The sequence below is a fragment of the Arachis ipaensis genome, chromosome B03 (genome assembly GCF_000816755.2).
Source record: "Arachis ipaensis cultivar K30076 chromosome B03, Araip1.1, whole genome shotgun sequence".
In the NCBI taxonomy this organism is placed as follows: domain Eukaryota; kingdom Viridiplantae; phylum Streptophyta; class Magnoliopsida; order Fabales; family Fabaceae; genus Arachis; species Arachis ipaensis.
In genome coordinates this window covers 82,466,943-82,474,562 of record NC_029787.2, presented here as the reverse complement: position 1 = coordinate 82,474,562, position 7,620 = coordinate 82,466,943, and the positions used below count along the sequence as shown (strand labels likewise).

Here is a 7,620-nt window from a genome sequence, read left to right as displayed (position 1 = left end):
ATAAAATAGGGTCAGAGGCACCGTTAAGAAACATCATGGATTCAAACTTAATGATGTGCACTTTAGAGTCTCCAATTCCCTTATAGGGTGTCAATGTCGTTGGAAGTGTGAAAGTTTTCGGCATCTCGAAATTCATTATTTCTTCGGAGAAGGGACAACCTGATCCTCCGTCTTTCTGTTTTGTGGGGTATTCTGCCCGTCTTTATGTTTCACTCAGAATGATGTTCTTCATTGGGATCATCGTTGTTGGCCTTTTTGTGGTCATCCTTCTCAGTGCCATTGTTCTGCTTGGTCGCCAAAAGCTCGGCCATTCCTGGACTTCCGCTTGTAGGGCAGTGTTCATGGTCAGGAGTTCGGCATGGGTCAGAGGTGGTTGTGGAGCCATAGAGTGGTCTGTCATGATTCAGTTTCTTGCAAAGAAAAGAATTACAAAAAAGAACTTGCAAGATGTGAGTTTAGATTGAAAACGGATCTTCGGGCCCCACGGTGGATGCCAAAATGTTCTTTTCTGGAACTACTCTTAGAAGAATAGCTCGGCAATACCAGATGTAACCTTCAATCCCAGAGCTCCAGTGATGATCTATTTGTTCCTCAAAGTTCTGACCCAGGCATCCGACCTGCAAAAAGGACTCCGACGCTCAAGTCAGTTCTTTATACTCAAGAATATTCAGAAAACTATTATCTTTTTTGTTAACTTTGGTATATGATGCCCTCTATAGCTGTAATGGCGCTATTTATCGTTGCATGGTGAGAAAGAAATTATACAGGATCTTTTCGAATTGTTTGTGATCCATTTGATAGGAACCTGAACTGACCTGTATTATGGCCGAGATATACGTGAATACTATAGAGGTGCTTATAATGGTTTTTTTTTAGGAAGTTGTTTCTGATATTTGGAATTTGATTCCGATATATAGTGTATTTAACCGAGGCATTAAGGGCTTGTTTCGGTAAGCTTCTAAGAAAAGATCTTTTTTCGAGTTATCTTTTTTTAAAATATCTTATGAAAAAGTAAAAGTAATTTTATGTTTGGGTATCTCATGCAAAAAGATCTTTTTATCTATCAATTATGTTTGGATATAACAATATAAAAGTACTTTTTGTTTATTTATTATATGAAAAATATCTTTTTTTTTTTAAGGAAAAAAGATCTAAAAAAGATGTAAATTACAGCTTAAGATGTTTTTTTTTATTTTTCTAGTACTTTTACTTTTACTACTAGAAATTTGCCAAACACGCTAAAAAATTAAAAAGATATTTTTTCATTTAAAAAGATCTTTTTTATCAAAATAATAGCGCCCAAACAAGCACGAAATCACAGATTCAATACCCAATTTTCTATATTTTAGTCATTAATTCCAAAATTCTTGGTTGCCATTGTCTTAGTCCGACATAGTTTCTACCATGATATGCATAAGCCTTTAGAGCATGTCCAATGGTGAATAAATGAAGGCCCCATTTACTATTTGTCTGACAAAAAGTGGAGACTAATTGTTGGAATAAACTGAAGATGAGTTTCATCACAATTTTCAAAGCAAGCAAAGCCCTGCTTAGAGGGACTTGGTTTCTTTTAATTTTAATTAATGATATTCTAACATGTGACAATTAAGTTTAAAAAAATAAATAATATTTTATTAATAAAATTAAAAGCACGTTATATACATGATATGAGATAACTATTATATGACTGTTATTGTTAATTAATATTTTGAGTAAATAGTCAAAATATATTTTTATGTATGAAATTTGAAATACTAACCACATTACAGAACTAGCCGTTGCAAAACTAGCCGTTATTATGTTACCGTTATTATTAATAAATTAATATTTTGTTACTCTATATATACTGCTTACATACACTTCTATTCTCACACTTTCTTCTACTCTTCTTCATCTTCTTTCAAATTTTACAAAATCAAAGTTCTACTTCTACTATTTTTTGTTCAGAAAAATGGATCCAAATCAATTCAACTCTTTTTTCAATTACTTACAAAACTTTTCTCAAACTTCAAATACCCAACAATCTCAAATCTCAAACTCTCAAATTACAAATCAAAACTTCACACTACTGAATACATTTCAAAATCCAAATCAACAAAATCTTCCTAATTTTAATTTTCAAACTCCTTATAATAATCAATTTCCTATATTCCAACCACAAAATTAAAATTCACAAACACCACATTTTTCATTTTCATCCATATTTAATCCTTCTATGAGAAATGTTGCTCCAATATCCTTGCCGTTTTCAACTCAATTCAGTGCATCGAGACATAGCTTATCTGGTGTTGGTGGCTCTTCTAACCCATCCCTTCAAACTCTGATACAATGTAGTCCAAATTCACAATATTCAGATTTTGCCAACCCTCGTGGATTAGATGCTATCGACCTCAATGAAGATGACATTAAAAATCGTAGGCAAGATAGTATTCAATACTGGCAATGGGAAGAGGATGAGATGTTGATTAGTGCATGGTTGAATATTTCAACCGACCCTATAGTTAGTACCAACCAAAAGGGCGAAACATTTTGGAGTCGAATTCATAGTTATTGTGTGGAATTCAACTCCGACATAAAAAGGGGGGCAGTTGCATGTAAGAAATGATGGTATAAGATCAACAAAATAGTTGCATAATTTGCTGGTTGCTACGATCAAGCTAGTCGAAACATAAAGAGTGGTTCGAATGCTGATGATATAAAGGAGTTGGCCTATAAACTTTATTCCACACATTATGGTCAGAAATTGACTTTTGAAAGGCATTAGAATATGCTTCGTTTGGAGAAAAATGGAGAAGCTAACTACCTACACAGAGTGGAGGCTCAAAGAGAACCAAGGTTAGTGCAACTAGAGCATACTCATCCTCATCAAAACCAGAAACACCGTTGGCTGACGAACCCAGTGTGGACTCTCCCATTCGCCCACAAGGATCAAAGAAAAGCAAGTGAAAAAAGTAAGGAAAAAGCATAAATTTCTGAAGATCTTAGCAAAAAGAAATCATCGGTTGTTAAAAAACTATCTCTCATGGAAGATATTAAGAATGTTAGAGAAAAGGAACTAATTGATAGGAAAAAAGAAAGAGAAGAGGAGAGGGAACATAGAGCAAAGATTATGGCAATGAAGGAGAAGGAGATACAAATTCAAGTGGCAATGAAAGAACAAGAATTACAAACTCAAGCGGCAATGAAAGAACAAGAATTACAAACTCAGAGGTATATTAAAGAAATGGAGATAAATGCAAAAGAAAAGGAAATGGAAAGGATGGCTAAGGAAATGGAAAGGGAAATGGATATGAAAATACTTAATGCTGACACGTCTACAATGAGTGAAAAATGACGAGCTCTTTATGAGATTGCATGTGAGAAAATAATCGCTAAGTGGTTTACTTAATGGTTCCTTGTATTCGTAGAGTTACGTAATATGTTCTTATTTTTATTGCATATTATTGGTATGTGATGTAGTCTGTTTTATTTATTTCTGATGTAACTTTTCAAATTAGTCAATATTATTGTGCCGTTATTGTTCATGAAAGTGACCATTGCAAAACTAGCCATTTTAAATTTAGACAAGACAAAACTATCCGTTAATTAGCCGTTGCAAAACTATCCGTTAAGTAGCCGTTGTAAAACTAACCGTTGAGAAGTAGGTACTTGTTGGAGACATACTTATAAATATCAACTATCAATGACTCTGCAACTCCATTTCAACTCTTGTTTCTCACCTCGAAAGAGTACTAAAAATTACATTTCAAGATATGGCTAGAAATTTTGATGATATGTTTAATGAGGCTTTGTATGGCAAAAAAAGACGGCAAGATAACACACTCATAGATCATTGGATCGATGAATGTTTATTCGAAGATTCAGAAGAAGAAGATATTGATAGAAGCTCTATCCCAACTCCTCTTACATGGATCAACAGAGATCGAGAAGCAGGACATGATCGCCTTTTCCAAGATTACTTTGCAGATGAACCGGTGTATAATGCTGACATTTTCTGACAGAGATTTCGAATGAGAAGACATGTGTTCCTTCGAATAGTAGACGCTCTCTCAAACGTCTCTCCGTATTTCCAACAGAGGGTTGATGCAACTAGAAGAAGAGGCTTGTCACCACTCCAAAAATGCACCGCTGCGATACGGATGTTAGCATATGGCGTAGCAGCTGATGTTGTTGATGATTATGTGCGCATAGGCGAGAGCACTACAATTGAATACTTGGAAAAATTTGTTGAAGGTGTCATTTCGGTGTTCAAGGATGAATACTTGTGAAAACCAAATCCCAAATGATGTACAACGCCTGGTACAAATGGCGGAGGGTCGTCGCTTTCCTGGCATATTGGGTAGCATTGACTACATGCATTGGCAATGGAAAAGTTGTCCAAAGGCGTGGAAAGGTATGTACATGAGTGGTTATCGTGGGGTTGCAACCATAATACTTGAGGTTGTAGCATCTGCAGACCTTTGGATATGGCATGCGTTCTTTGGAGTTTCTAGTTCAAATAATGATATCAACATGTTAGGTTGTTCTCCAGTGTTCGATGATATTCTAAATGACTGTGCTCCGGAGGTAAATTATATTATTAATGGTAATAATTATACTATAGGATACTATTTAGCAGATGGTATTTATCCTGAATGGGCCACATTTGTCAAATCAATCTCAAAGCCATAACGGGAGAAACGCAAGTTATTTGCACAGTATCAAGAAGGGCAAACAAAAGATGTGGAGCGAGCATTCGAAGTGTTGCAAGCACGCTTTGCAATTATACGTGGTTCAGCTCGCTTTTGGGAAAAGAAGAAGCTTGGCACCATAATAAGAGCTTGTATTATATTGCATAATATGATTGTTGAGAATGAAAGAGACACTTATGCAGAAAATTTTGCTCAAGGCTTAGAGTATGACGATGTCGAAAATGGCTTATCAGAACCTCATTTAGGAGAGGAAGATTTTGCACCGTACCATCAATTTCTCCAAAGAAATGCCCAACTTCGAAATAGGCAGCAGCATAGACAATTGAAAGAGGACTTGATTGAACACATATGGCAATTTCACAATGCTTGTCGTCAACTATAGAGCTTAATTATGCTTTTCTTTGTATTAAGTAATTTTACAAATTAGTGTAATCCCGAATTATATATTGTGTATTATTGTTACATATGAATTTTTTTAATATTAATATCTTTTAATAGTGAATTATTTTTAAATTTATTAATTTAAATAATATTATTAAAAAAATAATTACATTAATTTTAAATATTTTAATTAATTAAGTGGACCACAATAGGGACTAAAGTTAGTTCCTCCTAATGGAGAAGAGAAATATGTTTTGCTTTGAGTTCCTATTTACTGTTTATGATGCAAAAGCTGATGTGGAGTTACTTTTTATGACAGGTGGGTCATAAAATAGGGACTGGAATGAGTTCCTACTAGAGATGATCTTATAGTGTTATTGATTCAGAGAGAAACAATGGCCACATGCGCGTCACTAGAGTGCCTCAGTGCTGCGCTCAACAACACAGGTGTACCATGTACGTGCACTGGTTTTTGACTGCCGGTTCTTGCTGGTTTGACCGAATTTAACCAGTTTTTACCATTTTTTTTGGAATGGTCCTAATTTGACGATGTTCTTGAAAGTGATAAGATCTGAACGTAAGAACTCCTGGTGGCTATGGATCTAAAGATTGATTGAAAAAAAAGAGTTATAATTCCCAGATCCAAAAATTTGAGTGATAGTTTAGTGATAATATATATGTTCTTTCTGAACCAAAGGAGGGCAATGATATCATATTTTTAAAATATGTCTAAATTCTTCCGAACACTCTCTAGACGTCTCTCCATTGGGGATCCTCATCATCTTCTTCTTTACCCCATTCTTCTTCCAATCCTCTTACTAAGAAAGTAACTCGGACTGAGGAACTTTCTCCCAAACATAACATCTTCAAAGAAGAAGTTTGCTTCGAAGATATCAATCAAGCCATAGATAATTGGGAAATACCAAATATCCCTCAAGATGAGTTATATGTCCCTAATGACAACAAACGAAAGTCTGATTACATTATCAAAACCACTGAAAACAATATTCCTCTAGGACCTGACTCCGGTGAGGAATTCCATCTTTTAACTAAGCAATCTGTCAGAGAACATGCCCGCCACTACAAATATCTTCATATAGGGTGTGTCCAAGTCGCTGTCAAGGCTCTCATCAGATAAGGCTTGAATGCTTCCATCCTTATGTGCCTTAGAGACATTAGGCACAATGATTTCCAAGACTCCTTAATTGGAACAGTTGAAACAAGCCTTGGACACGGTCCGGTCTACTTCAACTGTTTCCCAAACAAAATGGCCAGTTTGTTGGATGTTAACATCCTTGACTCTCTTTTCCTAAACATCCGAATTCATGGTCTTAACATGAAGGAAGGATCCATCCCAGTCGTTTTAATCTATAGGATTCAATACAAGGTCATGAACACTTGTAATTCCAGAGTTCTTAAATCCCAAGACCGTGAAACCACTTTGTTTGTCACAGACATGACAAAGGCCAACGTCACGGTCCCAAGGCTCATTAAGTGGGATGAAATTGACCTTCCCCAGTCATGGTCAATTGATCGAGCCATTCCAACGCAACCTAGACAAACACCTCTCTTGCGAGAGATAAAACAAGATGAATCAGGAAAAGTAGAGATCTTCTTCGACAGATGAAACTCTTTTTCTTCAAGATCTGAAGCAGGAACATCTAATGATTTTTCTTCAGCAAGGAGATCTTTTTCTGTGACTTCTCAATCTCAGTTTTCAAAAATTTCAAGACCCGTACATTCTGAAATAAACATTTCTAGGGTACAAAATAAATCAAACATTTCTCAACCATTTTATCAAACTGATGATGATGTTGATTTAGAATCTACTCAATCTCCAACATATTCTTCTAAATCTATTCAATCTCCAACATATTCTTCTATGAATGATGGTGCCCATGAATAGCACAGAATTTGTTATAAATAAAGAAGTCCTACGTAAAAATCTTTACTCTAAGGAGTATGATCTCCATAGAGAATGGTATTTACGTACATATACAGCTTCCCAAATCTCATCATTCAAAGAAAAATATTACAATTTTCTCAATGAAGTCAGAATGCATATTTCTTTCTTTGAATGGTTTCATGCTTATTCTATCAAAAATAATATTGATTATCCTTTTAAAAACAAAAAAGATTTCACCTTCAGCAAATGTTATTTCAACATGGAAAGTTAAAGATGGAAATTTAATCAGATCTGAGTTTTCTCCAAAAGGACCTTTTGTTATTTCAAATACGGAAGGACATAACCCGGTTATGGCCTCTCCATTTAAAACAAAAAATGTAGATGAAGCTGTCGTCCCAAAAGATATTAAAAATCTCATTGAGCAATCAAATTATACTAATAGCTTTTTACAATGTCTGGGTGACAACCTTTCATCTTCAGGATCTCTTTTGTCTTTGAAAAAAGCTCCTGAAGCCTCTACTTCCAAAACTATTGAAAAACCACTTTTTAAACCTTTCAAAATAAGTAGCAAGGCTAAACAAAGTCTTAAAACTTCTATTTTAAAACAAGAATCCGGCAATTTAGAAGTCATGCAAAAGATTG

The 7,620-nt window shown here is 35.0% G+C and overlaps 1 pseudogene; it reads left to right on the top strand.

The window, feature by feature from the left end:
- LOC107633335 lies at nt 3,753-5,073 on the top strand (annotated as a pseudogene).